The following is a 21,068-nucleotide window of genomic DNA, read 5'->3' on the forward strand; positions in this document are numbered from 1 at the left end:
ATTTAGTTGGCCATTCATATCTTCAAGATAACATAGAAATTTTCCATTAGGTCATAGAGGGGTAGGAAGATGGGAATTAGCATACTGACTGTCTATTAATTTATATCATCTCTTTTAATCATGATCAAGACTCTGCAAGGTAGGAATTTTTACCTCCTTTGTTATCCACAGGAAACTGAGTCTCAGCTAGGTCAAGATAGAATCATTAGTTAATGGGGAGTCCAAGCTTAATTCAGGTTGTCTCATTTCAAAGACTCTTCTTTTTTTTTGTTTTTTTTTTTATTCTTCTGAAAATATGAACAGACCAGTTACCAGTAATGAAATTGAATCAGTAATTAAAAACCTCCCAACAAACAAAAGTCCAGGACCTGATGGCTTCACAAGTGAATTCTACCAAACATTTAGAGATGAGTTAACTCCTGTTCTTCTTAAACTATTCCAAAAAAAATTGCAGAGAAAGCCAGCATCACCCTGAAACAAAACCAGACAGAGATATCACAACAACAACAAAAAAGAAATTGCAGGCCAATTTCACTGATGAGCATAGATGCAAAAATCCTCAATGAAATATTAGCAAATAGAATTCAACAATGCATTAAAAGGAGAATACACCATGATCAAGTGGGATTTATTGCAGGGATGTAAGAATGGTTTAGTATCTGCAAATCAATCAATATGATACACCATATTAACAAATTAAAGAATAAAAATCATATGATCATCTCAATAGATGCACAAAAAGCTTATGACAAAGTTCAACATTCATTTATGATAAAAACTCTCCACAAAGTGGGTATAGAGGGAATATATCTCAACATAATGAAGGCCATATATGGTGAACCTACAGGTAACATCATGCTCAATGGTGAAAAGCTGAAAGCATTTTCTCTAAGATCAGGAACAAGAGAAGGATGTACACTCTTGCCAATTTTATTCAACATAGTATTGGAAGTTGCTAGCCACAGCAATAAGACAAGAAAAAGAAATAAAATGAATCCAAATTGGAAAGGAAGAAGTAAAACTGTCACTGTTTGCAGATGACATGATAATTTACATAGAAAATCCTAAAGATGCCACCAAAAAACTACTAGAGCTCATCAATGAATTCTGTAAAGTTGCAGGATATAAAGTTAGTATACAGAAATCTATATTTCTATACATTAACAACCAACTATCAGAAAGAAAAATTAAGAAAACAATCCCATTCACAATTGCATCAAAAGGAATAAAATACCTAGGAATAGATCCACCTAAGGAGGTGAAAGGCCTGTATTCAGAAAACTATAAGAAAACTATAATATACTGATGAAAGAAATTAAAGACAGTACAAATAGGTAGAAATATACTGTGTTCATGGATTGGAAGAATTAATATTGTTAAAATGACCATACTACCCAAAGCAATATACAGATTCAATGCAATCTCTATCAAAACACCAATGACATTTTTCATAGAACTAGAGCAAATAATTCTAAAATCTGTATGGAAATACAAAATACCCTGAATAGCCAAAATAATCTTGAGAAAGAAGAACAAAGCTGGAGGTAGTAAGCTCCTTGATTTCAAACTATACTACAAAGCTACAGTTATCAAAACACTATGGTACTGGCACAACACCAGACATGTAGGTCAATGAAACAGAATAGAAAGCCCAGAAAAGAGCCCACACTTTTATGCGCAATTAATCTCTATGACAAAGGAGGCAAGAATATATGATGGGGATAAGATAACCTCTTCAATAAATGATGTTGGGAAAACTGTACAGCCACATGCAAAATAATCAAACTGGACTCTCACATCATGCACACACAAAAATTCAAAATGGATGAAAGCCTTAAATGTAAGACCTGAAACCATAAAACAATAAGAAAACATAGAGCGTAAGCTCTTTGACATTGATCTCATAATATGTTTTTGGATGTCTCTTCAGGCAGGAAAAACAAAAGCAATAATAAACAAATGGGACTATACCAAACTAAAAAGCTTTTGCAGAATGAAGGAAACTATCAACAAAACAAAAAGGCCACCTACTGAATGGGAGAAGATACTTGCAAATGATATATCTGATAAGGGATTAATATCCAAAATATACAAAGAACTCATACACGTCAACATCAAAAACATAATCTGATTTTAAAATGGGCAGAGGATCTGTATAGACATTTTTCTGAAGAAAATACACATAAAAAGATGTTCAACATCATTAATCATCAGGGAAATGCAAATCAAAACCATGATGAGATATTACCTCACACCTGTCAGGATGGCTATTATAAAAAAAGACAATACATAATAAGTGTTGACAAGGATGTGGGAAACAGGGAATCCTTGTGCACTATTGGTGGGAATGTAAATTGGTGTAGGCACTATGGAAAGCAGTATGGAGATTCATCAAAAAATTAAAAGTAGAACAATCATATGATCCAGGAATTTCACTCCTGGGTTGTTATCTAAAGGAAACAAAAATACTAACTAGAAAAGACATATGCACTCTTATGTTCACTGCAGCATTATTTACAATAGCCAAGATATGGAAGCAACCTAGGTGTCCATGGAGTGATGAATGGATAAAGAAGATGTGGTATATCTATATCTATATCTAATCTACAATGGAATATTACACAGCCAAAGAAGAATGAAATCTTGCCATTTGCAAGAACATGGATGGACTTAGAGGATATTAGGCTTAGTGAAATATGCCAGAGAAAGACAAATATTCTCTGGTTTCCCTTACATGTGGAGTCTGAAAAAACAAATGAACAAACATAACAAAACAGAAACAGAGTTATAGATACAGAGACCAAACAGGTGGTTGCCAGAGGGGAGGGGGGCGGGAGGAGTAAAACATAGTTGAGGGAGATTAAGAGGAACAAAATTCTAGTTGCAAAATAAGTGAGTCACAGGTATGAAATGTACAGTGTGGGGAACATAGTCAATAACTATGTAACATTTTTGCATGGTGACAGACTATAACTAGATTTATCATGGTGATCATTTTGAAATGTATAGAAATACCAAATCACTATGCTGTAGAGCAGAAGCCAACATAGTGTTGTAGGTCAATTATACTTCAAAAACAAACAAAAAAAAACTCAGAGGAAAAGAAATCAGATTTGTGGTCACCAGAGGTGGTAGTGGGGGGAGGCAGAATTGGATGAAAGCAGTTAAAAGGCACAAACTTCCAGTTACAAAATAAATAAATGTTAGGGATGTAAAGCACAGCATGATAAGTATAATGAATGCTGCCATATGTTACATATGAGTGTTGTTAAGAGAGTAACTCCTCAGCATTCTCATCAGAAGGAAAAACAATTTTTTTTATTTCTTTAATTTTGTATTTATATTAGATGATGACGGTTCATTAAATTTACTGGGATAATCATTTCATGATGTATGTAAGTCAAATCACTATGCTGTATACCTTAAACTTATATGGTGCTGTATGTCAATTATATCTCCATAAAACTGGAAGAATAAAAAAGACATATCTCATGGCAAAAAGGAAAAAAATGGAGAGAGGGCAAATTATGTACCTATTGATGAATAAGCCAAAACTAAACAACCAAATACTCTAATATCTTAATTCATAGGTATAAGGAAACTTCTTGCTATAAATTTCAGGTAGCATGGCCAATCAGTCTCAGTTTGCTCAAGATTGTCTGGCTTTTAAAACTGAAAGTCTCATATCCAGGGGAAACCTTCAGTTTTAGGCAAACCAGGATGACTGTTCAGCCTAATTACAGGACAAGTCCAATACTGAACTTTTTCCCCAGTAAGTAGCTTCATGGTATCAGTCAAGGCATCCTACTTTCTTTTTTTTTTTTTTGAAAGTTGAAAAATGTTCTTTATTTATATAACTCAACTAAGAAAGTTCTTTCTGAGTCATGTGTTTCAATGTATTTTATTTCTTTAAGTTATATTGGGGTAATATGACAATTGAAAATTGTATGTATTTAAGGTGTACACCTTGATGATTTGATAGATATATACATAAGGTGTCCTAATTCCTGAATCAATGAAATTTAGCATCTACAATATAGCTGCAATACAGTGCACTTGATGGATTCATAAGATCATAGAGCTGGAGATCTCAGGGATGGTAAAATTCCTAAAATGTATGGGGAAATCAAATATATATAAATCAAATTCAATGTGAGATGTTCTAAGAATATTTTCTGTTCAAAGAATCCTTTAGTTAACTTTTCTTAAATGTGAGTATGTAATTGTTCTCGCATTTGGTTTTGAAAAACTGAATTGTCATATAGTTCTTGTTTAAGTTGCCTATGTTGGAGTGCATGATTTAGAATAAAATCTATGTGATTGAACTCAGTCTTTTTCCTCCTTCCTATGCTGGTTGTGACTGGTGTCCCATCCAATTCCCCTGGTGCCTTGTTACAGGGAGTGTTGGTTGCCCTAGGCCTATAGGAGCTTACTAGCTGGGAAATGCTGGAGAGGATATGCCCCCAAACTCCCAGGAGGGTGGTGGCCTATAGCCAATGAATGAGTAATATTGGGGTGTGTTAGACTCCTAGAGGGCCCATACATGCTGGTGAAATGCACGTTCCAAAAGTACCCTGGTGGGATAAGGATGAAGGTAGATTTCTCCTAGCTTCTTTCTCTGTCTTACTCACCTTCCCTCACTCCATTACCTGCCTCTCTTGAGAATGCTCTCTCAATAAATCATACAAGTGTCCCCATCTTAGGCTGTGCTTCCAGGGCAACAGAACTTTACTGTAAATTATATAAATTTGTAATTTACTATAATTTTATCTAAAACTGGAAAGATTGCTACCATTTAGTTGGCCATTCATATCTTCAAGATAACATAGAAATTTTCCATTAGGTCATAGAGGGGTAGGAAGATGGGAATTAGCATACTGACTGTCTATTAATTTATATCATCTCTTTTAATCATGATCAAGACTCTGCAAGGTAGGAATTTTTACCTCCTTTGTTATCCACAGGAAACTGAGTCTCAGCTAGGTCAAGATAGAATCATTAGTTAATGGGGAGTCCAAGCTTAATTCAGGTTGTCTCATTTCAAAGACTCTTCTTTTTTTTTGTTTTTTTTTTTTTATTCTTCTGTCTTCCTTTACTTCTCTTTCCTTTTTCTTCAGTTCCTCAATTTATAATGTCAGTTTAAAAATGATTAAAGTACATTTATTTCCCTAATAGCCAGTAATCTCATCACTAGTCAAAGTAAAAATGCTTGGACTTGAGTTTTGCATAAGCTATGATTAATTTAAAAATTCATATCTGAAATAATAAAAATAGAATGAATAAAAAGCACTTGTATAATTTAGTTGGTAAGTTTGATCCTATGTAATCATCAACATATTATGCACAAAAGTCTGAAGTATGAATTCTATCAAGCTAAACATATGCAGAATAATTGTCTAATGCTCAGGCAACATTTCATAGGGAGATTTTCATTTATTGTCTTTATTTTCAAAATGTTTTGTTGGCAGATCTTGTTGATAAAATGTGAGAGCTGTGAGGGTAATTGCAATTCTTGGCTAGATGTGTCACTTTGTGTAAAGATGCTCTATTTCCATTTCTAATAATAGCAAGATGAAAAGAAAATGTGTAATGGTTGAATGGAGCAAACTTAGTTGAGGTTCAAAATTACATCAACAATTTGCCACATTATTTCTTTAAAAGTAAATCTCTTTCAATTCATTATTTCTTTAAAAGTAAATCCCTTGCAATTGTTGGAATTGTCTTTTAAAATATTTGACAGTGACCACACTCATCACATATATTGATTAAGAGAAAAAATGTTTATTTTTCAGTTCCTTGCCTCAGAAGAATTTTAATCACAAATACTGCCACTCCCTGATTAGATTCTTTTATTTTTTTGGTCATAAATCATGACTAGATTATTTGAGTAAGCCTAGATTATTTGGGTAATTAGATGATGTTGTTATCAGCCTGTCTGACTTTGGTTCAGAATATTTACTTTAAAAGGGTATAGGATATTTAGAATGAATTTTTTTTAAAAGTGTTTCCCTTAAAAGACACTGCCTTTACTCTTACTTTTCATGCCACATAAACTTTAAAGCTGTATTTACCATGGAATCAATGAAAGGAGTGAATGAGTAAAAAAACCTCTAACATTTATACCCAAAAGGTCAGTTCCAGTTATTAGTGTCAAAACCTGACTCGCCCAGGCAAACCTTAGGATCATCAACTAACATAAAAGCCAACAATGAACATTTGCATCCTGTTTTTCTGAGTGTTCTTTTGTAGGCTGCACCCAAAGGGAGTCAGCATTCACATATTATTTTCCAGTGATAATTAGCTTGACCTTGAAATGACTGGTTTGTAATTTCAATAATGTCGACAACTATAGCCTGGCGGTTGGCTGAACTTGCTGTTTGGCACTGATAGGACTGGGAAGGAAAGGTGGAAAGATGTTGAACAGGGCCTGCCCTGCCCCTCTGCAGCACCCATGCTTTTCCTCATATCCCCACCTCTCCTGCTCTTATGAAAATTAGGGAAAAAGAAAGGTTGGACCCAGGCCTTTCTCCTTTCCTTCCTCCTACTTCCTCTTCCTCAGCATGAGTTCATGGCTGCTCTGTGTTGCTTTGTTAGATCTTCACTTAGATCTGACAACTGGAGGGCAAGAGGCCATGCTTATTTTGGCTTTGGTCTACTAATGTCTCTTTCAGTCTCTTCTTTATTGTGAACACTGATGAAAGTTTACTTCTGAATAATGGTACAATATAAAAAGCATGACTATATCTCACATCATTGGTTAGGGATGAATTATACAAGACACAGGGGACAGAGGATGGGCAACATAGTTCAACTTCACCTTGATACCTCAAATGCCATCTTTCTCAAGCTGGCATAAGAAGTATCTAAGTCTCTGGAGGTTGAATGAGGGAAACAATTGTTTTCTTGGCAATTTCTTCAGGTGATTTTTGTGTGCACTACATTTTGAGAATCTCTAGCCTACAGAATTGCTCGGAATCATTAGCACAGCTTAGAAGGTACTTTGTGAACTGGCCTCTACTCATCGTCTACTATTTGACCTCCTACCGTAATTCATTCTCAGCCACCAACCAGTCTCGAAGAATGGAATGCCCTTTCCCACCATGCTGCCTGCCACTGTCCTCCAAATGAGACCAACCTTCATTTCCTCTGAGAAAGCTTTTAGAGCAACTCAGATGGAAGAACACGATTGCCCTGTGACCCCCTCTGCACCTTAAAGATGCCTCTAACCTATAACTCAGTCCAGACTAAGGCATATATTTGTTTTCATGTCTATCTTCATATTGGAATCTCCTTTTCTTGAAGTTAGGGACCGGGTCTCACCTGTTTATGGATACAGTTCTTGTCACAATTCCTAGTCCTTAGTATTGATACATCTTTCTCAGTACTGATTATAAAATAAAGGTTTCAGATTAATCTTGGTAAATGGTACGTATTAGTATTTGTTATTTTATTAAATGGTTCTACTCTGGAAGAATTCTCAAATATAGGTAATGTGGTTGACATCCACTTCTTTCATTGCTGTAAGAAATCCTAACTGTTCACCCTCAGTCTCATTGATGATCTTGCTCTCTGTCTTACTGAGGAAGCAGAAGCACTAAGTTTCACCGCTATGTCCCAGCATCTATGCTTTTATTCTCTGCTTTCCCTCCTGTTACTAGAAATGAACAGTCCGTGTTCATATGCATGTGTGCACCAGACTCTCTCCCCTCTCACCTACACAATGACATTGTTCCAGCAGTTTCTCTCTCTCTTTCATTAGCAACTTGTCCCTCTCTGACTGGGTCTTTCCAATCAGCGTACAGACAATGCTATAAAATATCTCATCTTTGGGAAACACTCTCTCCATCTCTTGTCAAATGTACTAGACACTTTCACAAATGCTATTTCCTTTCATTCTTGCAACTGTGTAAGAATCATTAGCCTTGTCTTATGAGATGAGGGTGTGAGGATTCAGAACCATACTTTCTGGCTCCAAAGACAGCACTTAGCTGAGAAGAAGACCCAGTGTATTAGAATGGTATCCAAGAAAGAACACAGAACCAGTGTATGAGCACCCAAAATGTTCTTGCTGATCTGTTTTTGGTGCTCCGAGACTGCTGTGCCTACCCCTCTAGCTCAATCTCCCCAACTTCAGTATGAGGGAATTGAACATCCTACCATTCTATACTGCCAGTTAGGGAGTATAAAGTAATTCTGCCAGAGGTGAAGTTGCTGAATCACTGAACTGTCAGAGAAGTTATGGGTTACTATATTTTCAGTCTAAGGCTTTCCAATTTTTTTTTTTTTTTTTTAGTATTCTGTAAGTGTAAATGAGAGTAATAGGAATTGTAATGGACACGGTCATATTTTGCATCGAAGATGTCTGAATCCTCACTGATGAAAGAGAGCCAGATGCAGTAAAACCCCTGATCATTTTATCATTCAGGGCAGAGCAAAGCTCTGGACCATTGGCATCTGTGCCTTTTCAGGCACTCATGGGGTAGAAGCACAGCTGTGCCACAGAGGATTCTGAGGAACTTTGCTGAATGCTTTGAATTTCACAGGATTATCAGATATATTTTAAAATAAACAAAAGCACAGATATGAATAAAGTATAGTCAAGGCTTTGAGGGAATGCTACTTGGATACCACTGGGTAGAGATTAAGGCTCTATCTAGCCATGTCAAAATTCTGAAATCTTAGATTACAGAGGCAGTGTAGTACAGAGATTGAGACCATTGGCCTGCTCATGTTCTACCTGGATGGATCATGATCTAGCTTGGAACCTTTGGACAATTATCCAACCTTGCTAAGTCTCTTGTTTCCTTATGTAAAATGAAAATAACACTCATAGGGCTGTTGTGAGGATCAAGTGAGCAAATAGATATAAACCATTTAAACCATGTATGTTCCTATTCATTCTTGTCCAATAATTATTATTTTCCTGTTAAGCTTCTGAACACTCTCTAACACTTGACTTGAGAGTAACTGAAAAAGGTCTGCACCTTGACCCAACAGTAGGCTTTGGCGTTAGTTTCCTTTTTCTGAGCAGTGCGTGAGATTTCTTAGAACAGTCAGCCTTTGGTACCTGGAAGGATTAACCCTACATCCCTCCTGCACTTTGGGTGGGCAGTTAAGTGAAGAGGATTCTCTACTAGTGGTCACCAAAAAGACCCCTGGTTCATCTGGATGCACCTACCAGTCACCACTGATGCAAGATCTCTTCTTCTTTCTTCATATTTCCTTCCTATTGCATGTCTGTGATTTTATTTTATTTTATTTTTGCTCCTGATAACTTCAATTTAATCCAATCTGGGTGGACAAAGGGCTCCCAGTGCAATTGGCTTTCAATCCTCAAAGGTATCTTCACCTTGCCACTGTCCTAGGCCCTTGTGAAACATTCAAGGCTGTCCTCCACCTCGCCGGCAGGGACCACAGTGATCTTTGCATTCCCCACAAGACAAGCACTTGAAACCATTTAGTTAATAGAGAAGAGAAACTTTATATTCTAGTACTCTAAACTGTGAGCTGAGTTAATAGGTCAGTTCTTATAACTGAACAGGTAAATACTCCAGGATAAATCTGACCACCAACTTTATGTAGACTTTATTCCAGTGGGCTGCCCACAGGTTGTGAGTTTTTCTCTCTGTACAATGTTCCTGGGTTGTCTGACATGAGGCACAGAGGAAGGTACTCAGGGAGTTGGTGAAACTATTCAGGTGGAAAAGTAGTTGATCAATCTCCCACTTTTTAGGACATTTAAAAGGCATATTAATAGAATTTTGAACTCATGGAGACGAAGTGTTGATGTGATTTACTCAAAGTTACATAGATCGTCAATGATAGGGCTAAGTTGACGCTGGATTTTTTTCTTGAATTCCAAGACTCACGTGTACTGGTGTGTGTGTTTGTGTGTGTGTGTGTGTGTGTGTGTGTGTGTGTGTGTGTGTGTGTGTGTGTGTGTGTGTGTGTGTGTGTGTGTGTGTGTGTGTGTGTGTGTGTACATATATTAGAAACACAGCGCCTTAACACATTATGATAAACAGTAAATGGAGAGTTGTTATACATATATAACAATGCACATTATTAATCTTTCTTTCTTTAAATGGGTTATTCTGCTTCAAAGTCATGGAAAGCAATTGACTTGCTGAGTCAAACACACAAATCTAATAAAGGAAAATAGTGCTGCTGACTGATTATCTGTGTTAAAAAAAATCGGAATTTAAATTTTATTGTTGGAAACTTCGCTTTAAACTATAGCTGCTTTAGACTGATTACTGAGTTGTAGGTGTCAGTACTCGGCAGACCTGAGTACAACTGGAAAGCATTACCTCTCTTTTTATTTGTAAGTCCAGTAGGATTTTTATTAGTAGGGTAGTGTTTGACAATCCTCTCTCTAGCTTTCATTAATTGATTCATATACCCTGTTCATAATTTTATTGATTGATATCAATGTTTAGCACCATCAATTTTTTTATGCATTGTTGAGCACACTATTTCTAGTCTGGGAATTCTGAAAAACAATCAATAAATTATACTAAATGAATCACTCAGCACATTTTCAGTGTTAACCTTTGGCAAGGAGTCTGCCTTTTTGCCTTGAGTACCTGAAGAATGGGTTCCGTTAGCAATGCAGTATTTGCAAACAAACGCTGCATATTGAAATGGCTACCCAGTCACATTTCAGAAGGTTGCAGTCATTAGGCGGGTTATTCTAAAATATGCTGCTGTTCAAATTGGAATAGTGAAAAATTTGGAGTTAGGGGATGCAAATCTTTTAAGAGAGAAAAATATGGTTATGGTCTCTGTTCTTGTAGAAGGATACTTCTCTGGTATACTTTATTAGGTCCTGTATTATGTTAACTGTTAACTATTTGTATTTTGTCAACTGTGTATTTCTTAGGTATTTATACATAATAATTGTATTTTATGTTAACTATTTGTGTTAACTATCTCTTCTCCAGTTGATTGTTAATTCCTTGATGGCAGGAAATGGTTTACTCATCTTTGAAGTCCAACACCTGCATTTGATAGATATCCAAAATATATGTAGAAAGTATGGTTGAATAAAGTAGCACTTCCAAAAGTTATACACTTTCTAGTAGTAGGAGAAATGCAGTGGGAATGTAGCAAGACTGGGAATTAGGATTTTCTTCCTACTGGCTGTGAGACCTAGGAGGAGCTACAGGATTACGATGAGGAGAAACATATCTTCATGCCCCACCCCAACTTCCTGTCCCCTTTCTTCTTCTTCTAGAAAGATCTGGACAAGCAGACTGTACAACCTGCAGGTCAAAGAAGTGAAATCATGTGACCTTCTAAAGGCCATGGTGCCTATGGTGGTGGGACTGGAGGGGCAGTCAGATTTAGTTTACTTGCACCCCCAAAAGCAGCTCTTATACAGCAATCCAATTCTAAGGAGATTTTTCTTTGAGTTTTGAAGGCTTTCCAAGTTTAGGAATTGGCCTGAAGGGAATGACATGAAGGGAATGACACTTTTAAGCATTTACTGACTCCATAATTAATACAGTCATTCATTCATTTAGCAAACCTTCATTTTGCTAACACTTTATCATGAAATTACTAAGAGTAAGATCAAGAGATAAAGTTATCTTGGGGGAGATGGTGCAGAGAAAAGAGAATAGAGAAAAGACTTTATGTGTTTCAAAAATTTGTCTGCACCTGACTCTGTTTCCTGAATAGAAAAGTTAACAAATGTGATTCATTGTGTTGTTATTTCATTAGTTTTTAATTAAAGGAGGCCCACTCTATATCCATTGTATAAACGTAGCCCTGATGGACTAACTGTACAATTATTGTCTTACTCAGGTCCCTGGAGTATAATACAATGACAAATATCTGAAATTCACCCTCCATCTAAGCAATGTGATCTCTGTCCCATCATCCACAATTTTAAGCCAGTTCTCAGAAAAGTTATTTAAAACAAAATCTGAAGTATACATAATAATGGTAATGAAAATAAACATGAAGCAAAGGAAGAAATGATAAACTTAATCTTTAGACCACATAACTTCTTTGGATGTCAGCTATTTCAGGAACTGAAATGATGCATTTATCATATTCTCATCTGTTCAATATATAATTATTTTAACTATTATGTGTATTGTTTATAACCCATTATCTTGCAATAACAGCTTGCATGGATCACTGCATAATTTAAAAATATAGTGGCTTTTCTTGCCAATATTTGATTTCCAACTTTAAATCTGCTGACTTTATATCTTTGCCATGAACTCTGGGTTAACTTTTTTTATTTCCTAAGGATTTATCTTAGAATGTGCACCTTCCTTCTCTTTTTTCATAAACTAGTTTCCTTCGGCACTGGCTTGTGTGATGGCATGTTTTCCAAAATAGAATGAATTGGCTTCTGTACTTGCAAATCAGCTAAATGGGCAGGAATACAAATCTGAGACCCAGGGGGTGTGAAGTGGGTGGGAATAAGGTGCTTGTCTAATTATCTAGATTATGTGATCAATTTAATCTGGAAATCAAATCATTCTGTCTTGAATTACTTATATTACTTTGGTCACGTCAATCAAATTTTGTCTTTGTTGGGTATATACTTATTATAGCTAATCAATATGTTCTTTGTCTATGAAGACAAAAATGTGGATTCCACATGGGTTGAATTCACATCTTTCCCTAGTTAGCCTGATTGGGTGGAATATTGTATTATGTAAACATTTATTTATTTAGTCACCAAGTTTATTGAGGACTTGAACTGTGGCTAGTATAAACTGAGGATATGTTTAAAATGCAAACTGAATTTAAAAGACTTATGAAAAAAAGTAAAATAGTATTTTTTATACTGATTACATGTTGAAGTAATAATATTTTGGATATATTGGGTTAGATAAAATGCATTATTAAAATTAATTGTACCTGTTTATTTTAAGTTTTTAATGTAGTTACTAGAAAATCTATGTGACTCACATAATATTTCTACTGGACAGTGCTGCTCTAGAGCAAATCTTGCATTTGTGCATAGAGGCTATTACTTATATGTTCATCACAGCATTGTTTGGATGTGTAAAAGAAAAGCAGGCAGCCAAAATATCCATTCATAGGGAAATGGATAAGTACCCTGAAGTATATTTAATGCATGAGTTGTTCCTCTGCTTGGATCCTTTACACTCTTAATATTTACATGTCCTGCTCCCTCTTTTCTTTTAGGACTTTACTCAAGTTTCACATTTTTTGTGAAGTGCTTTCTAACTACCCTATGTAATACAGTAATGCCCATTTCTGTCTTCAAGACTCCTCTTGCACAGCTTACCTCTCCTGAGCTTTGCTTTTCTGATAATCCTTGTCATCATCTGAAGTACAATATTGCCTTTTATATATGTCTGATTCCCCCACTAGAGTATCAGTTTCATGAGAGCAAGGGCTTTGTTATGCTTACCATTGCATTCTTGGTGTCTAGAATAGTGGATGTAACATATTGAGTATTTAGGAGATATTTGCTGAATGAATGAATGATGGAATACTAGATTTCAACAAAAATGAATGAACTGGATAAATAATAAATATGCATCAACTTAGATATATTCCCAAACTTAAGTAAGGTTGACTGGAAAAGAAAATTGCTGAATGAAATATATATGCACACACACATAAAATTTATATATATCCATACAAACATGTACACACCCACACATCCCCATATCTCTGTGTGTGTATATGTATACATGCATATATATGTATATGCATATACACACATGTGTATATGAATGTGTGTATACATGCACATATATGTATGTGCACACACATATACATATATGTATACATATGTGCATATGTATCTATAAAATGGCATTCATTTAAATAAACACATATGTGCATGTGCACATATTCACATGTACACACCTATGTAACAGACTGTAGTATAGAAAGCAAATTCTTCAATCAACCTTGCAGAGCCAGGACATTAGTAGCTGAATGGAAGGAAGATGATAACTGATATGAGTCTTTGAATGCTATCTCATAAATAAAAATGTTATTTAGAATCATGTAAACTACGGAGAACGTGGCAGACCTCCCATTTTATGCTGACATCCCCTTTCAACATTTCTGACAGGTGATTTTTCACCTAGCCACTGACTGAATATTTCAGAGGCAGGTATCTTAGCACCTTCGTTATAAATGAGACAATGCATATAATTGGTTAAAATTGTAAACTTCGAACATTTAGGAACGGATGTCACTTCTTTTTTTTTTTTTTTTTTTTTTTTTTGTGGTACGCGGGCCTCTTACTGCTGTGGCCTCTCCCATTGTGGAGCACAGGCTCCGGACATGCAGGCTCAGCGGCCATGGCTCACGGTCCAAGCCGCTCCGCGGCATGTGGGATCTTCCCGGACCGGGGCACGAACCCTTGTCCCCTGCATCGGCAGGCGGACTCTCAACCATTGCACCACCACGGGAGCCCCGGATGTCATTTCTTTGTCCAGAGTTGTACAGGGAACTGAAGCAAGGACCTGAAGAATTCTCTCTTCCTTTAGGTCTAAATGTCCTAAATATGAGAGAATGCTGGGATGAATGGGTTTCACGTACACAGCGCAAGCTAGGAGTCAGAATGCAGGTAATTTTCAATAGGTGTGGAATGAAAAATACAAATGGAAATTTTTCTGAAGAGTGGAAATTTGACTGAGTTTGCTGCCAGATCCAATGTTATCTAATTAATCCAAAGGACAGCCTGTCCTGGCAATCAAAATCAAATGGTATGCGTAACGGGAAGTGTTACTTACTGGAGCCACAGTAGGATAAAATCATGTCAAAGCTTATGTTTCTCTAGGGACTTTTTTAAAAATTCTGTAATTTTCACCTGGATTCCATTAAAAAAAAAACCACCAACAACAAAATCCACTCAATACTAACATACTAAGTAAAAGTCCAAATAAATATCAAAGCAAATATAGGTGCCTCAGTGGAGAATTTTAACTTTTACTCTTTGATTTTTAAAAGCTTGAATTTGAATATTTTGTTTATGTATTCAAATTTCTGATCTTCATTCCATCAAAATAAATCAATAAATTACATTTTCATAACCAAACAATGGCAGAAAGCTGTCCATATTTTATATAGTTCTCAGTGATATACCATATACTTCGGCATTTGTAAATAATGTTTCAATCTTATGTAGGAAATTTATTTTGGACCAGATCAATTAGGAACTATTTACATGGTTTAAAATCAAGTATCAGCTCAGTGAAATTTAATAAAAGTTTGGTAGATTTTAGCTTCCTGGGTTCAGTTCAACAAGCATCTTTTAAATGCCTGCCATGTACCGCACAGCGACGTGAGGACACAAAGATAAATTGACTTTGTCCTTGTCCAAGGGAAAGATCTTACAGTGTCTGAATGAAGCATGTAAAATGCGAACATAGAGATGTACAGGAGCTATGAAGTCCAGTGGAGAATCCATCCCCAAAAAAAGGTTAGAGAGAGGCTTATTGGACTAGGAGAATTAACTCTGAGAGAGAGTTAGCCACATGAAAAATGGGAGGCAGTGCTTTTCAGACTGAAATGAGTATGACAAAAGTGGTGTTGTGAGGTCAGTTTTGCCAGGAAAAGAGAAACTCACCTGTTTTACAGTATGAGAAAAGCATGGTGAATGCAGGAAACTATAAGCAAGTTCGTGTTTCTAGAGGGTAGAATACCTACTATGCGCTCTTGTACATCACTTTGCTTGTATGGTGATGACGGTTGTAGAAGGGCTGACAGTCAAGATATGGGGCCTAGTTAGAGGCTATTTTAATGGTCCAGGGAAGAAATGATGAGGGCAGTGGGCAAGGAAGTTTGTTAAAGAATATTTAGGATAGAAAGTCTGATGGGACTTAAGGCAATGAGTGTGCCGAGTTGGATGAAGAAATTTAGACAAACTTGTAGAGGTCTGGTTTGAGTGATATGTCCTATCTTACTGTGATGTGTCAAGTCAGGTGCCCAGATGATGGATATCAGGATACTAGAGTGGGTAGTTGGACACTCCCAAGTTTCCTATACATACGTACAGAGGAAGTCCCCTCAGAGATTGTTCTAGATCAAGGATTTATACAAAGGGTCACATGTGTGGTAGAGGTGGTTGCTGAAGAGATTTCTCTGACAGAGCTGTTGCCTCTCTATGAGTTCACACCCCTCTGCCTTTAGGATACTGTTTTCTCATTCAATTCCTGGTGAATGGAGCTTCCAGGGGGCCATTTGGAGAAATCTGAAATAGGTTGGCTACAGTTGGAGATGCAGAAGACCAATGGCTGACTCAAACATGAGAAAGTGGAGGTGGACTATGCTGTGACTCCCAAGTGAAAAAAGAAGTCTACATAGAGTTGACCAGTTGAAATGATGGGCCAAGCAGAAGTCTGCTGCATTGCAATTAGAGGGATTCCCTGAATTACCAAGGAAGGAATGAGTAGGTATTTCCTGTGGACCAGATTTGTATCCATGGTACATGGGTGGGATAGTCTTGGGTTATAGTCAATAGGACTGTCTAGAAGTGTGAGGAGACTTCAGCAGAAAGAGCAAGAGGTGTACTACTGGATTTCAAGGGGCTGAGAACTCTCCATACTCTTCCATCTGAAACAGGGATCCACTGGTCTGAGTCAAAGAAACATCAGGAGAGCCTGCCCAATAGGAACTCTAAGCTTTAAAAATCTACCAGGCTTACGGGGGCACCAGCTTAATGTAGGAATTTCCTGCTAAGCTTAGAGAGTACTGAGCATCCCAGGCAAGCAGGAAGTGTCCTAACACAGGGGTCCTTAACCCCCAGGCTGCAGACAGGTCCGTGGCCTGTTAGGAACCTGGCCGCACAGCAGGAGGTGAGTGGAGGGTGACTGATTGAAGCTTCACCTGCCGCTCCCCATCGCTGGCATTACTGCCTGAACCATCCCCGCCCCACCCCCCCGCCACTGCCCGTGGAAAAATTGTCTTCCAAACCGGTCCCTGGTGCCAAAAAGTTTGGGGACCATTGTCCTAACACTTTTTGAGCCTGGTAGGAGGTCCAGCAGCTAAGGGTGTGGTGAAGAAGTCAGCAAGGAAAGGAGAAAGAGGAGAGCCCACCATTCCTCCATTTCCCTAGAGTCTTCCAGCAGAGCTCAGGGAGAGGAGAAATTTGATGTTATATCAAGTTGCACTTTTGATTAATGTCTTAGACTAGATAGTCTAATTCATAAGTTGAAGTTCAACTTAAAGAACTCTAGGACTGCCATTACCTTAGTAAACAAAAAATTATAGTCTCTATGCAATTTTCACTAAATAATTTTAAATGTACAGTAGGAATAAATCAAACTGAGTTTGTTGTCCCACTAGTTGTGTTTGTTTGATATACTGGTGACATCATCATTCATTGACATTGGGCCTACAGTAGTGACAATAATTTTAATAGATAAAACTGATGGGTTCTATTTGGGAATTTGTTGATATGTGGTTGGTAGCAGGACATCCAGATGGATTTTTCCAACAGGGAAGTAACTGAATGAATTTAGACCTAAATTCATTTTGGTCTAAATTTTGGAGAGAAATTAGGGCTAATTCAAGAAACATTTGTTTATTTCTCTTGAACATTTTTTTCCCTTTTAGCTCTTTATGAGTGATGATTACTTCTGAACCAAGATGTCCACAATTCCTCAATAATCATGTAGGTTTTTCTGTTTCAATCAAACTTACACATAGCTACCAATATAAACTGTCTAAAATATCATTTTGTTTCTGCCTAAAGAACTATGACTTCTTTATCAGTCATCAATAAAATTAGAAATTCTCAGCAGAATTTCTCAGGTGGAAACCAGTTGTCTTTCCATATTTATGTAAACTCATTTCTCGCCACTTCCACATGGGCCACTCCATCTGAGCCCATCAGAACTCCTTATGTTTCATTTATATTTTTGCTGGTCACCATACTGGAACATGCTTTCAACCAAACTCTGCCTTAAATACTCAGTTCAGACACTTTTTTTTTCATTTCATTGAAGTATAGTTGACTTACAATGTTGTGTTAATTTCTGTTGTACAGCAAAGTTATTCAGTTATACAAATATATATATTCTTTTTCATATTCTTTTCCATTATGGTTTATCACAGGATATTGAATATAATTCCCTGTTGCTATACAGTAGGACCTTGGTGCTTTTCCATCTTATATGTAATAGTTTGCATCTGCTAATCCCAAACTTCTGATCCTTCACTCTCCCACTCTTCTCCCCCTTGGCAACCACAAGTCTGTTCTCTGTATTTGTCAGTCTGTTTCTGTTTCATAGATATGTTCATTTGTGTTGTATTTTAGATTCCACATATAAGTGATATCAGACAGTATATGTCTTTCTCTTTCTGACTTAGTATGATAACCTCTAGATCCATCCAAGTTGCTACAAATGGCATTATTTCATTCTTTTATATGGCTGAGTAATATTCCATTGTGTGTATATAACATGAGTTTCAAGGAGACCAGCATGTTTGTTAGGCCCCGGAGATTGTAAAAAAAATCTTTGTGTGGGAATAACAGATACATGGTTTAAATCAGTTTTAATATAGGGTCTGTAACCCAGAAAATAGTTAAGAAACCCTGATTGAACCTAAAATCTGATTCATTTTGCCGTACCCACCGTTTACTGCTCTTCTCAGCACCTGTGATTTCAGACTCTCTTCTTCCCAGATGCTTTGATGTGCTTGCTCCTTCTCCAGCTATTCCCATTGATTTCCCCATGGCCAGCCGGAACTTATTCTGGGTCCAGAGTAACTCTGGCCACAAACAGGAAGTGTTTCAGCTTCTTCACCCCACATTCAGCTATCATTTCCCAGACTATGTAGAATTTATATTAGTAGACAGTAGAAACCACATCTTATAATTTTGGGGAAATATCCCCTATGGCACCAAGTTAATATTACTTATATAATGGAGTCCCAGTAATGCTTGTTGAATGGGAATTTATAATTTCTTAATATGTATTCTCTGGGCTTAGCAAATGCCCAGAGAGATAACACTATAACACACCCTATCATGTTTGAAATATTCTTTAATTCTTTCTCTCTTTCTGGTCAGCCTAAAAACACTGAAAAACACTCAGATGGCCTGAGAGATCTGTCTAAAAGGCTTACTGATTCTAAATGATGTGTGGAATTATCAGGAGTTAGTGCACACACAAATACCTCTCTGCTCGGGAAGTTTACCTCCTGTGACGAATTTGATCTTCACCCCATAAATTCAATCTGCTGACTTGCTTCTTTACGTTATTTCTGATCATAGTTTTGGAAATCATTTAGAAAATGATAGTTACTAAAAGAAAGGACCAGGGGAAGTTTTCGGACCAAGTGCTTTATTTCATGTTTCTTAATAAAACCTGATAGCTGCAAAGTTTTGTTGTATTAGGTACTCACTGAAAGAAATACCTGCATTTTCTCACTTCTGCATGTTTTAGTTTGTCTCAGAATTCCCTCAGTGCCAGTCTTTCAACAGGCTGGGGCATTACTCCTGGTTAACCCGCTTTCCCATTTTCTCTGCAGATGCCTACACCCTGCCAAAGGCAGTATAAGGCATTGTGACTCAGGAGACAAAAGAAAAGATGAACACAAGGTTTCTAATGCTTCTACCCCCAGCTGTGGAGCCTGAGAATGGGGAATTCGTTCTTTGGAGTAACTGAATGTAAAATGCTTTCTTGCTTTCAATGTGGTCCCTCATCTTAGAGCTCATTATTTCTTTAAACATATCTAAAGATTACTTGGTAATTTCACCTTCTTATGCAACTTAAGTACAAGAAAAAAGGTGCTTAGGGTGTTCCAGAGTGTTTGATCCCAAGCTATCATGTCGTCTCATGCCTCTCCTTGCACGGGTATGAGAAAAAAGGAAACCAGCTGTTTTCTGGTTAAAGATCAAGGTGATCAGGATGGTGATTCAGGACATAACCATGATTGCTGCAGGGAGAGGAGAGGCTGTGTGATGTTTTCCTATTAGGCACAGTATGTCAGATGTATGTAGCTGTCAGAACGGGTCATTTTATGCCTATTTATGATTTCTCTGTTGTTGTTTCTGTTGCCAGTTTTAAATTCCTGGCATCATCCTCAGCAGAACTGAACAAGGGCTGTTATGAGTGGTCCATTCCAATGGTAAGAGAATAGCTAATGTTTCAGATTCTTACTATGTTGCTGTACTGTTCTTCACAAGTATTAACTTTACTCTTTATCCTCACAATAATGCTGTGAGATAGAAGATGTTATTCCCATTTTACAGGTGAGAAAACTGAGACACAAGGAGTTTAAGTAACTTACCCAGGTTACATTGCTCATAAGTGTTGGTGGAGCTGGAATTTAAACCCAAATAACCATGCCAGGAATAGGGTGAGGTAAGAGAGGGACCCAGGGCACAAAATTTAAGGAAGGACTCTCTCTCAGTCTCTTGTAAGTGCAGGGTTCAAGCTTGAGAGTAAGTGCCTCCTTATATTGTGGACCCAAGGCACTTCTTTGCTGTTAGCCATACTTCAGTCCCAGCCTTGTAAATAACCTTGGTTTGGAGCCTGTGTGGTATTAACCTTCATACCGCCTGTCTCTCTGGTCCTGACCCTTACGAACAGAGTCAGCCTTCAGTGAGGAAGTAGATTGAAGAACCTGAAGAGGGGTCTGTAGGTGCTGAAGAGACTAGCAGAGATAAAGACCTAAGTAGGTATCTTTCTTTAGATTTCTCCCTTGCCCTTGGCTGGGCATTCTTCTCTTGCACTATGTTTCCTGCCACTCTTCTCTTTTATGGCTTTGTCTCACCCCATCCTATACTCTTCACTTGAGAGGTAAATCTCTGCATCCCATAGAGAAAACATTAGAACAGCATCACAGCGTATGGTGCATCCTCAGTCAGGCCCGGCTGCCCCCAAGTACCTTATTTCATCTCGTCAAGTCCAGACACACTCTGAAATGTGTGTTGGGGTCAAAGATAATCCAAGAATACATATCTATAAGGCATCTCAGGATCTTAGAACAGGGTCTGGTGAAGGGAAGTCAACTTGCCTTAGAGAAAAGTAATGGGTGCCCAAGATTTCGGGGCTATTGCCTTGAAATAGCAGTGAGAACTCTTTTCTTTCCCAAACACTGTACTC

At 37.3% G+C, this 21,068-nt stretch overlaps 1 protein-coding gene across 9 annotated transcripts in view; it reads right to left on the reverse strand.

Annotated features, from left to right (window-relative positions):
• GRIK1 (glutamate ionotropic receptor kainate type subunit 1) overlaps positions 1-21,068 on the reverse strand; it is a 424,025-nt gene that overhangs the window by 84,301 nt on the left and 318,656 nt on the right. The window lies entirely within an intron of this gene.

Source organism: Physeter macrocephalus, chromosome 8 (genome assembly GCF_002837175.3).
Source record: "Physeter macrocephalus isolate SW-GA chromosome 8, ASM283717v5, whole genome shotgun sequence".
In the NCBI taxonomy this organism is placed as follows: Eukaryota; Metazoa; Chordata; class Mammalia; order Artiodactyla; family Physeteridae; genus Physeter; species Physeter macrocephalus.